The following is a 14,680-nucleotide window of genomic DNA, read 5'->3' on the forward strand; positions in this document are numbered from 1 at the left end:
AAATCATGGCTACATCTCTCCAAATTTCTAAGATTTTGTTAAAAGTCACACGCTTGGGGCTGGAGGGGAAAGCGTTTTCTCTTCTAAGTGCTCACACTTCTCTGTTTTTCCTCCCTTTGCTTTAGTAATGTAAAGCAGCAGAGGTTTCCTCTCCACTGCACAGACTTCAGGAACTGGTGCTGCTGAGGGCACTGCCAAGCCCTCAGGAAGGCCAGTGCTTTTGCTGGGGTTGGCTGGGATGCATTACTCTGGTGTCGTGCACAGCCGGTGACCTCCTCACATTACCACTCTTGGTTAGGGTTTATTCTGGTACTGCTACAAGAATTGCCACACCAATGCTACAAGCTGCAGCTCTGATCACTAGGTACAAGGTGCAAGTTCATCTCCAGCGATCCATCCAAAGAACCTGATGCAGCAAACCCTACTGCTTTCAGAACTTTAGCCTCCACTTGGGCTTGACCTCCTGGCCCTTTTTGTGAGATTTCTTCCGCCTCCTGTTCAGTAAATGGCATCTATCAGAAGAAGAGGCACGATCCTCCATAGCGATTTTCTGCATTGTCAGCAGGGAGAGAGCACAGCCTGCCTAGCTGGACCCTAGAGAGCACCCAGCTCTTCTCTGATCATTGCTAAGGACTCTCGTTTTCTGTGTGGCTGCAATGTGAAAAGTCCTCACATCTGTCATGAAACTGGTCAGGTGCAGAGTGAAGATTTTGTGATCCTGACCTTCCTTTTCTTCTCCGGTTGGGAAGTTGTGAAACTGAAGAAAAGAAATACAATAATCCTGGATGAGCACTAAATAATATTTATTTCTGAATGTGATGAAGCCAACAATAGTAAGGTGGCCACTTGGAGGCTAGTCTCAGAGGACATCCAGCTGGGCTTGGGAGTCTTCAGGTCAGGCTACCAAAGTGAATTCCCAGTGTGATGGACTATGTGCCCTGTGCCCACCCTGTTCCCTCTTTGCCTCTGACAATTCTGTGGCTTGTTTTCCCATCAAGGGGCTCCTTTCCCTAGCAGGCAGAGCAGGGAGCATTCCCTTCAGCAGTAAGCAAGGAAAGTGTGCAGTTGGAGAAACTTGTGAAGTGGGAAAAACAACAGTGTAAACCACATACTAACTCACTTAGCTGAAGCGTTGTGCTGATCAAACAAGCAAAACCCTGTGCAAACATTCTCAAGTGCAGGCCCAGAATTTTTTTTGTCAGACCACATTTAAAATTAAAAACTCTAAGTAAGTCCAGCAAAGGAAAATTTTGAGTGGGTCTGCTCTGTTTTTTCAGAGGCAGACAGAGAGTCCACAATAAGAAACCCTCATCTCAGCTGCAGGCTCAAAAATCCACCGGTGATCCAGATTACATTTTTTTTGCTTTCTGAGCCCTTTGTATATGCACAAGGATGTTAGGCTAAATTATTGCCCAAGGCAAGACACTGGTAGGTGTCACTTGCAGAAAAATGCATCAGCTGGGTGTTTCCTACACTTGTGGCTGGAGGTTGCATGTCCTTCCTTCTCTGAAGGCAGGGGCAAGGATTCATGTCCTGTCCTTTCTTAGGATGCTGGTTTAATTCAAATAGGAAAAGAATGAGGAGCAGGGCTGGACTAAGCACTTCTTCTAATAGCAGCTTTATGCATAGCAAGTACATGAGTGACAAGCGCACAGGTACACAGATGAAGACTGCAAAGTGTTTTTCCTGGCTCTTTTCCCTTGCACTCCAGCCTGGTTCCTTACAGGGACACACATATTTTATTGCTGATGTTATTTAGTAGACTATGTACAGGTCAGGGTCTTCAGCAACGTAAACGTTTTACTTGACTTCACTGCTGGTCAGCAGATGTTCTTAAATACTTCATCTTTTTTCTTCTCACCTTCTGTCTGGTCCATATATTTGTGGCAGAAATGTGTGAGTGCATATTACATCTGTCATGGTAGATTCTGTTCCCTATTCAACTTACCACATACGATTACAATTCCCGTGTTGGCTTCTGCATTGAAATGCAATAGAGTACTGCAATATTTATCCTCAGCTGTAGGAAGTAAAGCACTTCAATTTTTTATCCCCTAAAAACCTGCATATTGCAGGTGCGGTACATAAGCATTAGAAATCACTGGACATTTAGCTGCTTAATGCTTTAGAATATGTACTGCACCTGGCCACTTTATTTTTTAAATGAAGATTTGGATCAAATAACACATTAGAAACAAAAGACTTTTTCTTTCTGTGTCTTTTTTTTAAACTGATTATCTCCCTTGGTATTACATTTTAAGAATTTAAAAACAAAACTGCTCAGTCTGGAAGATCATAGCTTTGTAATTTGATCTCAGACCATGCATTATTATTTCCAGTATGTGAAAAATATCTAAAATGTCTGCAATAAAAATGCAAAGAATAAAAATGCTTTCACTGTTTTTGAAATTAAAATCAATTTTATATGCGTTATGTTGCAGCAAGTTGAAATCTGTTAAGTAGGTTAAGTAGTGGGAGGAATATTACAGAAAATGATTGCATTTCATTGTAAGATAAATTAGTAAAAAATATAGTATAATTAGTATAGAAATAAAATGAATTCTGCAATTAAATACCAAAATACGGGTAAAGCAAAGGTTAAGTCTGACCTATAACAACCATCTCCTGTAAACCCCTGACAGTAACTCTTCCTTTAGTTAAGGGATCACAGGTTGCATCCCAGATAATAGTAATAATAATCTCAGCCTTTAATTCCCAATTTTAGTGCCTCTTTGCAGCCTTAAACCCAGACTGATAGATGACAGCACAAGGTATTTACCTACTTGTAGTGGGCCAGGACAGGGCTGCCGTTATAGGGCCAGGAAGGAAACACTCACTGTATTTCTCCCTGCTGTCCTTCACTCTGGAGAGGAAGAGTTGTGGGGGGGCAGCAGGGAGACTGCAGTTTAAGGTTCATCCCAGCTGTACTTGACTACAGAACCACGCAGGCTCTGAACTATCTGTTGAGGTTTTCTTTGCAGCTGCTGGGTAGCAGCAGGCAGTTTGCTGCATCCCTGTGGTGGGTAGAGCCATGTATCCCCACAAGCTGTCGTGGAAGACCAGGCAACAGGCTCCCTGTCTGCCTACACCTGGGCAGTACATCTAACATTAGTGGCTCTCTCAGATCAGCCTCCTTGCTCTGAGTTGCTGCTCATGAAGCCTGGCTGCCTTGAACCCTGCTGACAAAGCTGTGGGTGTGTGGCCCTGCTTCCTGGGCAAGAGCTGCATACAGGCACCTCAGAATGTGAGGGGTTTCCCCAGAGACATGTATTGGTTCTTTCTAATTGGAACGGTTTGCAGTTCTGGAAGAACCTGGGATTTTTTGTGTTTGTTTTCTTGAGAGCAACCCCGTTTTTCTTCTTTTTCTCCCGAGAGCAGTTCTAGTTGGTTTTGCTATTGCACGGTATAGGATATTGCCCTTCCATCCTGGCCGTTTCTGAATGGAGTTCCCAGGGGAACCAATCTTCTCACTGTCTGAGCAATTCTACAGGCAACTTTCGAACACAAATCAGTGCCTGTTTCCCCCCTCCTCCCACCCCCTCAAAGTGCCATCTCATGCACGTTCACGTTCAAGTTTCTCCTTATTTTCATTATGTATTGGAGACAAAACAACTCTTGCCCTCTTTGGCTTGCAGGTTCATATACCAGTGGGAGCCATAATGACTGGACAGCTTTGATTCACTCTCAGTTACATGCGGAGTCCTTTCTCAGACCCAAAGAAAAGCAGACACTTGCCTCAAGCTTCTCTTATTTGCTGCCTTATTCCTAGGTACTGCTGCCAGCTCTGCCTGGTACAAGAGAAATTGTGTACTCTGGATTTTCTGCTCTCATAATATTTATTGGCAGTCTCTCTTGTGAGTATAGATAGCAGCCTGTCTAAGGGACAGCTGAGCTTCCTCTGGGTTGTCTCCGTACCCCGGCACTAAAAAAGCCATCCTCATTACTGTGAGGTTTGTAGGGGCTTTTAGTGTATATTCTACTGGAAAATACCTGATAGAAAAGATTCAATTAGCAGAGGTAAACATTTATTCCCTTGCCTTTGTGGTGACCGTCTCTTCTTAACATCAAATACAGAACTTAATCTGATGCAATTGCTTTTTTTCCATTGCTTGCTTTCCGTTATTCTCTTTAAAGAAAGGATAGTAAAGGTATATATACCTGTACTTTTGTGTAGCTGATGGTGGTCTGACTTCTGAGCTTGTTTACTCATTTTTGAGAACCCTTAAGATTTTCAAGGAGATCCAAGGATGCCCCTGGTTTTCCCAGGGTTGCCGAATGGTTTGATTGGATTTTTATTGCACCAGTTTCCAAAAATGCAAGGTTAGTTCCTCTCCCTTTGGTCTTCTTTCATGGGTTTTGGGTTGTTTTGGTTTTTTTTCCAAAATAAACTGCACTTTACCCTCTCTTGCTTGATTCCACCAGTATAAGGCACACTTTATTAGCTTAGGAGTAGGAGGAGTAATGGTAGTAGGAGTAGTAGTAGTTGTAGATGTTTTGCTTTACTTGGCCAAGGAACAAGGTGGCTGGTTTTTATGGAGTGATTTTTGTGGTAGTTGCTCTGTTCAAGGGGAAAGTGAGATCCACAGCTGTGTATAATTGACTATATTGCATCTCCTTTTCTTTTTTCCCAGAAGCAGCTAAGAGAAAGAAGTCATTGGCCTGTGAAGTTGAGATAAAGAAATTAAAACTATCTATACTAACAGGTAACTAATTTTCCATGAAACTCTATTTTCCTTGTCTTAATGCAGTTAGCTTTCTTTAGCTTGGGAGTTTGTGACTATGTAAAATAACAAGATCATACATAGATTAGCATAATAGCAGTTGCAACAATAGTGTTTTTTAATAGATCATTTAGTAGTGCTTTGATGTTTTTAACAATCCCTAATGGTGCAGCATTAGAAATTATTCTCTAAGTGCTCAGAAATTAGGCCTTAAAAGAAAAAAAAGTTGCTGTCATTATAGAAAAAGCCCCTATTGATCCCTGTCACAGAACTGGGATGCTATCTCACCCTCTAGTGCTTCTGAATAAATAATGGCCTTTGACATAATGCAGCACTGAACAGGTTAGAAATAGCAGCTAGCCAGTGAGAAAGGCTGAGATGTAACAGCTCCTCAGCGAAAATGAAGCTGAGAACTGCTAGGGGTGGGGTCACCTTTTCACTCAGTTTCTGCCACAGGGTCTAAGGAGAATAACATTTATTAAAAAAACGACCTGAGAGATTCTTGCTGAGGAGGTTCTTGTAAACAGAGAAAAAGGGATCTGAGATTCTGTCAAAGTCCTCAAACAGGACCCTGTGGTTGCGCCTGAGGTCCTGGGGCTGGATTTACCATAGCATGACGCTAGTGACAGAAGTGGGCTTCACTGCTTGTTCTGCAGCAGAACCAGAGCCTTTTGGTACTGGCACTTGCCTTTTACAAACACTTAAATGGGACCTTTGCAATTTTTTCCCCCTATTCTAGACCAGGATGGGCCTCCCTGAGCTGTTAGCAAGGCAGTCAGAAATACTACAGGAGTATTTATGTATACAAGACCTGTTGTCCCCTAACACAGGGGCCTGCCCTTCACATTGTTTAGTCTCTGCTGAAACCCTTCAGATGAAGCCTGCTGATCAGCACAGGCTGTGCAGTATTGCCTTACATGGAGGTCTCCAAGGGAGGTCATCTGCGGGCAGCACACTGCTTGTCCCTGTGTGTGATGGGAGGTCCCTTGGCTTCTGGAAGAGAAGGGGTCACATTGGCACAGCATACACCCAAGATAATTAGGATTTGCTGACAAGGTCTCCCTAGAGCAAGGGGATCACTGGCACAGCAACATCTGTGTCTCTTTCTGCAGCTGGCTCAGCCCAAGCAGGTCAGCTTGTTGCTGTGTGGTAGTAGTCCATCTCAAGGCACTGCCATCACATAAGCCACAGGCCCTGCAAGTGCCCTGTAACCTCTGGAAAGGTGGTTTGTGTGGGGATGAATGTCACCTTTTAGGACAGGCTTCAGACATAATGTCAGAGGATTAAATACTGTAGTATGCACTTGCAAGTCACTGTCAGGGTTACCATTTTACTCGCATTCCATGTTCTAGCTCTGTGTGCTCTGGTGGTCCCAGCTGAAAGCCTTTGGGCTCTTGCTACAAGCCATGGTTCCTGATCTTTCCTAACATAGGTCACATTAGTCAGTAGTGGTGACCCTGCATGTCTCTGATGGAGCACAACAATTTATGCTTTTCCCTTTCGAAGCAGAAGTATCACTTTTTTGTTACCAGAAGGATTAAGGCATTGAGAAAACAGGCTTTCAAAGTATCAATCAACACAACAGGCCAGCTCCTTCAGGCACCTGAACAGGGTCTGTGTGGTGGTCTGAACCACTTGCCTCCAGGCTTTACTCTGTCTGCATAAACTACCTTTCTATCCCTCTATCATGCAGAGTCTATAAGAGCTGCATTGAGATGTTAATCACAGTTGGCTCTTACCAGAACCAGGAAGGCTTGTGGATGTGGAGATGAGAAGGTCCAGAGACAAGAAATCAGTGAAACCCAGTTGCTAGGAATGGGATCTTGGGACTAAATTTTAGTGATGATCCAAAGCTGCTGGAAGGTTGGTCACTTCCAAGAAAAGCAGAAACAAATGCTTATGATTTTTAATTACAGGACCTCTCAAAAAACATGATGTACCAGTCTCCTTTCATTATGTACTTGGGCAACAACTTTCATGAAAGTTGCACAATGTCTCCCAAACCTCCTCTTTCTGAAACAGCAATATCCCACACCTCATTCTTAAACTTTGGGGAAACACGGAAAGCTCCTAAAATAATTTTCATTCATTTTATAGAGAAATAACATCAATGCCAGTAAAATTAAGTTGAGCCATCTTGTGCTTACTCAAAGACACTTTCGCACTAGCTCTTTCACATCAGGGGTGAAGCATTTGCAGAGACACTAGGTTGCCAGCCTTATTGTCTTCTGTGAGATGAGCAGAGGAGTGCACCACACTTGGGTTTTGCTGCATGTAGAAACAATATCTCCCTGTGGCACATCTCTGTGAGGCAGTGCAGGGTGTGAATGGAACAACAGAGAAAGTGAGTGAGAGTCTGAAATCATATGTAGGGCGGATACTGAGTCTGGGAATGGAGAGGGAGACACAGTGAGAAAATTCCAGAACAAACGTAAGGGAGAGGGTGCTACAGCTCTGTGTGTGACAGGGGAGAGTTTGGCTTTTTATGGAGCAAGGGGAGAAAAACAGAGAAACGCACGTGCAGTAATTCTGCATGGAAAGTATATTCCTGCTAGTGGATAGCAGGGCAAAGAGCAAAGCAAATTTAAGAACTGTCCAGGACTGTAGATCAGCAAGAGTGGGGAGAGAGCTGTTAATGAGTGTGTGGTGATGTTGGTAAAAGATATTTGCTCACCCTCAAAGCTGTGGATCCAGTATGGTTTGTGTAAGGGTCTGTCTTAATGGCAATGAGTGAGGGGTGCAGATGAAGATAAAACAGAAGATAAAAGACGGATGGGAGGGGAAGGAAGATAGGCAACAGTGTGTAAGTGGGTTATTTTGAGGGGTAAAAAAGTTTATGAGGAAGGCCAGGGTCATCAGAAGAAATTTCATGCTCAGCTGGACCAAGGCAGTTTGGGGCATATAAGGCCAATAAGTTCCTACACGGGAGTGGTAGAGATGTTGATAATGCAGGAGAGGGAAAAGTATTCCAGTTATTTCTATCTTCTGTGCTTGGAAGAAGCAGAATGAAATGCTGTCTACGGTATTGGAAACCAAGGATAAATCAACTGGGATTTTCAATCAGTAGTCTAAGTAACTTGCCCCCATGATCTCAAAAGAAAGAAAGCAGCAATTCCTCCTCCCTCACTGAAAAAGAAAGTATTTTATTGATAGTATATTAAAAAAATCTATTCAAATGCTTGGAACACTGACAAAGTATCTGAAGACTCAAAGCTGGCTATTAGTAGGTAAACAAGATGACCCAGAAAATTATAGACCAGTTGACCTGACATCACTCCTGAGCAAAATAATGGAAAAATTGATACAAGATTCAATTAGTAGAGAAATAAAGGGCAGGAATATAATTAATGTCAGTCAACATAGTTTTATGCAAAATAGGAATTGTCAAACAGAATTTATTTCATTCCTTCAGATTGTAAGTGTTGTTGATGAAGGTGGCTATGGAGGTATAAGATTCTTTGTAATAATTTTGGTCTTTGATCTTTGATAAAGATCCTTGATCTTTATCTTTCTGATAACCAAACACGTGCTATTCAACACTGAAATGTGTAGGTACTAAGAACTGGCTAGCTGACACAAGTAGCTCCTAAGGGAAATTATCATAAATATGGGTCATTTCAGTGTGTTCTATAAAATTTGCTATTGAGCCTATTCTGTATCTCTCCCAACATCTGAAGGAAAATCCAAACTTACTGAAAAATACAGTTGACAATGTCAGGTACAATGGCTGCAAACCCAGGGGCAAAAACCTGCTGTACAAAAGGAGCAATCAGGGTTATTCAGCAAGCCATTTGAAGACAAATGGTTTGGTACTGTTCAGTGCAAGGCTGTGCATGTGTGGACAGGGAATGGTGGCCTGACCTGCAGAGTGTGGGATTGCAGCCTGGAAAGTAGTTTGGGGATCAGAGTGGATAAAACAGCTGAAACATGAACATGCAGCTTATGCCACTGCAGGTGGATCTAATATTGTCTTTGGAGATATATGCAATTGAGAAATGAAGACTAGAAATGTGATGCTGAATATGCAATATAGGAATACAGCATTTGCCCATGACCACAGGAAATACTGCAGAAAAGAGATAATGGTGTGGGAGTCATGGGGATGGGGAGGCAGAGGCAAAACTGTCTTAAAATGCAGAAATTGGGCCTTTCCTTTGTTGCAGTGTTTGGAAGTGTTGTTTGAATTAGCTGCAGGTATGAATTGTAGGAAGGCTGAGCTCTGCTGGGTTGCTTTTTACACATCCTTATTCAGAAGGTGTGACCTTACCTCATTATAAAATAATTCCTTCCACCAAAAAAGGAAGCGAAACTTAATTGAAGTGCTTTTCACTTTGACTGCTGATTTCCAAAAGGAACATCACTTTCAGCATTAATTCAGATCATCTCGCCCGATAGTCTCTGTGCAGGCAAGCTTGGAAAGCATTCAAGAAATCTCATTTGTCCCCTCCACACAAGTGACATTAAAGCACAAGTACCAGAAGGATGCTTTTGGTATAGAAAAGAAAGGCATACAGGGAAGTAATAGTTAAAAGTCAGATTGGATTTTCACACTAGAAGAGAGTTATATGTGTTTTTAACCATGTTGGACAAAGTTGTGAAAGAAATGATGTCTCTCTTGTACTGTCTTTGAGCAAAGATGGGGGGCTTTTCTGGAAAAAGTGCTAAGAGTCAAAATAGTTTAGAGTGCTCAGTAAGAGGTTAAGTGTGAACTATTAAGCAACTTGAGATATCCTGATACAGCATCTGACCATGTTTAGTCTTAAATGTTGTATCTAAAGAGAAGGTCATTGGCCAGTGAAGCATGTAAGAAACAGAAAAACTAAGAGTCCCAGTCAGAGGTAGTGCTGAAAGAGATGCCATAAGAGGTAAAGCCATGCTTTTCCTTACATCAGGGAGATTGGAGTTGGGCAAGGATTTTTGGCTGTGTTACTTCTGCTCAGTCACAATTTGGCGTGTGACGTTGACCATGGCTCAGAGACCCACCATAAGGTTTAGATGTATCAACATCCTGGGAGGGCTTCACTTCCACCTAGTGTGCAGAGAAAGATTTTTACCTACTTGCCCATGCCTGAACCTTATAAAAAGCAGGACTGTGGAAAGCCTTATCTGAAACACCACAGAAACTGTCCAGTCCTTGTCCTCACACAACGCCTGTCACTCTGCACTAGTCTTTATAGTTGCTAGTTTATGGCCTAGTGTGGTTAAGTGTGCATAAATATTTTCAAGCCATTACACTGCTTCTCCAACACCTGCTCTGTTGTTTTCATTTGTCATTGAAGTGCCCCCTGTTACAGAAGGAAAGTTAGGTATATGTTTGAAACTATCCTTTTCCATTTTTCTCAGCAGCCCTGGAAAAAAAACCAAAACGAACTTTTAACGGATTCACAAAATAAAGAATGTAGCCTTAAATTACTGAGAGTATTTCCTTTTGCTAACTAAATGTAATGTCAAGCAACTGTCTGTATTTTTTCCCCATGCTATCCCTTTGCCTTTGTCCCTTAGGTACCAGTGACTCAGAATGGAAGCTTATAAAATATGAAGAAGAACATGCAAAGTCTCTCACAGAATAAACAGTATTATTTCCTGACAAAACTGCACACTGACAATCATTGAGCAACAGCATGACATGTAGAAGATACAGAAACCCTAAAAATGGAACTGATGTGATTGTAAGACTCCCACACAAACCAAGAGTAAAAGAGATTCACAGGTAGGACTCAGTTAAACTCTCCTCAACATTGCTGCTCACAGATTACATCCCCAAGAAAAGGATATGTTTTCTGACAGAGGTTAATGACATTGGCTGGGGTTCTTGATACTAGCAGTCTTTTGCTTGTGGGAGCCAGGAATGTATGGTTTAACACTTAACTGCCCAGACTCTCAAAGAAGTTCATCCTCCATGTAGACACACACAGCAGAAGTGCTTAGGTATCCAAATGTGCTCAGTGCCTGGCACTTGCCATCTTCCCTAAGATTTCTGTTGCCTGGTGGTGCTTGGGACCCTGTCCTCTCCTGAATATTCTACCTGTGTGTCAAGCTGATCCTTTCTTTGTCTTGTTGAACTCTTCTGTCCTTCTTCCTCTGAAAGTTCATGGAACTTTCACCTCTCTGTCCATCCTCTGTTGGCATAGATGTATCTTTAAGCAAGATGTGGGGTTTCATTGTGCTGATAACTCTTTCCTACCTCTCTGCTTTGAATCAGTTGCTTTATACTCTGCTTCCCCCCAAGCACCTCTCCATGTGAACAGGAATTTTGTTTTTTCCCTCTGACATCTCTTTGTGTTGTCAAACACAACGTGACCAAAATGGAATTCGACGTGCTTCCCATCAGAATGATTCCCTTTCCATATAGATGTTGAGGTTGACAGTAATATGGTGTCTAATTCAGTGGCTTCAGAGAATATTAAGCAAAAGCCCCTGGACTCCAAGCACCAAAGCAGGCAGGTGTGAGATCTTGATAAATGGAGAACAGCTTAAAACCAAGGAATCTGGTTTTATCTGTCTTGTCTTTTTTGCCTCTTGGGTATACTAAGCAGGACAGCTTCTCACTGCCCTCTATTCTGGCAGGCACATCTCTTCTGGGACTGGGTTTGACTGTCTCTCATTTTAATGCTTTCATTTAATTTTAATAATTTCACTAAGTGCTGCACCCATTGTCTATAGCTGCCCCTTTTACTGTCCATCGTGTTTCTCCTCTAATTCCACCTCTGTAAGAATGAGGCTGGTGGCAAAGCACAGGGGCTGATTCCGCCTCCTAATGTGCCAGCAGTACTTAGTGCAGTTAACAGCAGATCGGTTCTCTGTCCTGCAGTGGAAACGGCAAGTATTTTCCTGTACTCAGCACTGATGAGGACTCCTTTTAGGAAATCAGAAACAAACTGGAGAGTCCACAGGAGGAAAAAAGAGCAATTAAAGGTGAGAAAGTCTACAATCAGAAAATGTTGAAATAACACAATTTCCTGAGCGAGAGAAAAGGAAAGGATGAGATAGCGTGTCTTTAACATGTCTTCCACTGCATTAGAACATATTTCTAAAGAGGTCAGTGAATAATTGCTCCCAGGCCCTGGGAGGGTGAGGCAGGTAGTCTGCAGTGAGGGAGAGCTGCTTTCACCTTCCATGTCACTGCTGTGCTTGTGACAGTTGCGGTGGAGTCAGAGCTGCCCCACAAGCTGGTGTTGCAGGAGGACACTGATTTCCAGCAGGAATTTCTTGGAGACACATTTGCTGCAGAACAGGTCAGGTTTTTGTCCTGCCAATGAGCAACCACCAAAATAATAGCTGCAGCCCAGCAACATCCACCCTTGGGCAAGCTGTAATCAAACCTGACAGAGGAGCAACATCTTTCTGTCATGCTGTAGGAGCTTGGCAAGATGACATTGCCACAGAGGCTGCTTGTGGGCTTGAGTATCCAAAAAGGTAGTGGCAAGGTAGGGTTGTTTTCTGACCGTGTCTGGATCATGAGACCTGGATCCCATCATACAAAGTGGCAGAACTTCTGGATTTCCACCTGCATGCAAATTTAGTGAGTACACCTTACTTCAGTTTATTTGGAGAAAACCTCCTATATGAAACAGTGCTTGTTTTGCAATTAAGGCATAGTTCCAGTGTGTCATATTATGCAAGCAGAGCCAGTATTTTGACAGGGTGGACAGTGGCCTGGTTTAATAAAGATGCCCTGACCTCACACTACTCTCTGCTGCTAGCCTCTCCTTCATCACCTCCCCAAACAAACTTTTGTGATTTGTCTTGGTGACACCTTTTGAAGTCTCAGCACAGCTTGCCCTTCTTCAACTCCAATGAGAATGACAAAATCTGCTTCCTGCAACTGGCAGAAGGAATTGTCCCGTGCTTGTTAATAGGTTCCTGGAATAAATGGCCAGGGTAGGAGGCTGGAAATTGGCTTCACTGAGGAGCCTTGCCTTTTGGAGACTTTCTGCAGAAGTGCTGTTTTTAATTGGATGAGGTTATGAACTTTCAGAAATCACAAGCTACCCACAGCAAGTTAATCTGTTGCGCCTTTTCTCATGAGATTGTTAAGGCTCATTTGAGCATGGGTATGCACAGCTCTTGAATATGCTCTGTGTGTGGTTTGCTTCACCATCAATTCCTCCACAGCTGTGGGGAATGTTTCTAGCCTGCCATAACATCAGCAGGAAAGAGCGTTGCTCAGCTCTGCTTGCTTATTTCTGCAAGACCCCTGAGCACTTTTTACTTGTGCAGAGCAAATGTCGCTGTCACGTGTCACGCTATGCCATACATTGAAGCAAAGCCCTGTTACTTAACTCCTTGCACAGGGAAGGAGCATTAAAATCTGAGACAAAGAAAGAGGGAGAGAGTACACTGACCTTCTGCCATATTAATTACCAGCAAGGTTCAAAAGAGCTGTTGATGATCATGGTATGGCTGGTGCATGGCCCCATGCTAGCCACATAGGATTGGTTTTTTGCACCCTGCCTAACTCAGATCACTCCTGCAATTAAAAGTAATAGAGAAAGCATAATGACTTCTCTAGGATAGCAGCATTCCTGGTAAAATTAACTTCATTTTTTTATTTCAGCAGGAGGGATGCTGAAATAGACCTTACACATAAAATGAGAATTCGCTGCATCCAGGGTCAGATTGCCCCATCTCTCTTGACCAAAGGGTCCAGTCTTTTATCCTCTACCTTCTTCTTGGATAGTATGGACACAGTATGGAGGGATTTGTGGACTCTTTTTTTTCTCTCCTTATGAATCCTACTGCATCTTGGGGGCGGGCTTGTTTGATAAAATCTTCCTTTGCTGATGGCAAACAGAGTGTAAATCTTAGAATCCAGGCAACTTCTGTGGAAAAAGGCTGGCAAATATTTCCATATGATTTCATATGTTCTCATCATACATAATTAAAGGCAAACGCAAGAAAACAGCAGGCATTTTCCTTTGCTCATGAAAGACACAGGTTAAAGGATTAGCTTTGAAAACTGCCTCTGAGAAGTAATGACTGTTCCTGGTATGAATGTAGTAAACTATAATTAAGGTATTTGGGGAACTGAAACAGATTTTGAGAACAATGGCTCATAATTTTACATTAAGTAAGAATATAGCCTCTGTATAATTAAAAGTAAGCACTTAACTGCTGTTATTCTCTTCTTGTCTACAAAAGCTATTCTTTGTTTAGAAGTGAAGAAAAAAGGAGGGGCTGGGAGCTGTGTGCATTATTGCAAAACAAAAAGACAAATTGGAGAGAGTATGTTTGCTAATAAGCAAGATGTTGAGTGATGCACAACAGTAAACAGTCTCAGCTCTCTTCATGTGGAAAAGGCACTGTTAAAATGGTGTGTTTGTGAGCTTGAGGAAGGGGGCATATGCCTTTGTCCCTAAGAAGAAATATTACAAGTTCTCAACTGCACTCAGAGTTTTTTGTGGGCACTCCTGGGAATAATTACTCACAAGTCACCATGTTTGCATATGTGGTTCTGCATTTCAGAAGACATTTCTTACCACCAGTGACTATCTTATATATGTTTCAGTGATGTACAGGAAAATTTGGTCAGAGTGTGTTGGATAGGACTCCACCCAATAGCAGACCTTTTCTGCAAGGACAGCTGCTGCATTTAGAGCCATAAGGCCACACCACCTTCTCCCACCTTCCCAGTGACTGTGCTGCAGGGTGGCACCTGGGAGAATTTTGCTTGTTTCCTGCTTCTCTCTGCCTGTGTCTGATAAGAAGACAAGATGGGGAAGAAATATCATCACTACACATAGGGGACATACAGAGCCAATTTTTATATATAATTAATGTCTGAGGGGTGAAAGTGGGTTTTGAGAGCAAGCCTTCTAAGGAGGCACCCATCATTCTAACAGAAGAGCTAACACCATGGCCTCTCTTCTCCTGCTGAATGACTGCATAGCAATGTTTTTTGCAAGCCCTGAAAGGCATGAACAGCAACTGCCCCGCTCTGGCATATTTTTCTCACTGAG

At 42.6% G+C, this 14,680-nt stretch overlaps 1 long non-coding RNA gene across 3 annotated transcripts in view; it reads left to right on the plus strand.

Annotated features, from left to right (window-relative positions):
* LOC142026506 (uncharacterized) overlaps window positions 1–14,680 on the plus strand; it is a 126,675-nt gene that overhangs the window by 58,763 nt on the left and 53,232 nt on the right. For 2 of the 3 annotated variants that reach the window (XR_012648840.1, XR_012648843.1), the window contains exons 4-5: window positions 4,632–4,703; window positions 10,224–10,431. This is a non-coding gene — a long non-coding RNA (uncharacterized LOC142026506). Of the gene's footprint in view, window positions 1–4,631; window positions 4,704–10,223; window positions 10,432–11,532; window positions 11,637–14,680 lie in introns of all 3 variants that reach the window. The other variant, XR_012648841.1, reaches the window with a different exon arrangement.

The sequence above is a fragment of the Buteo buteo genome, chromosome Z, assembly GCF_964188355.1.
Source record: "Buteo buteo chromosome Z, bButBut1.hap1.1, whole genome shotgun sequence".
Classification (NCBI taxonomy): Eukaryota; Metazoa; Chordata; class Aves; order Accipitriformes; family Accipitridae; genus Buteo; species Buteo buteo.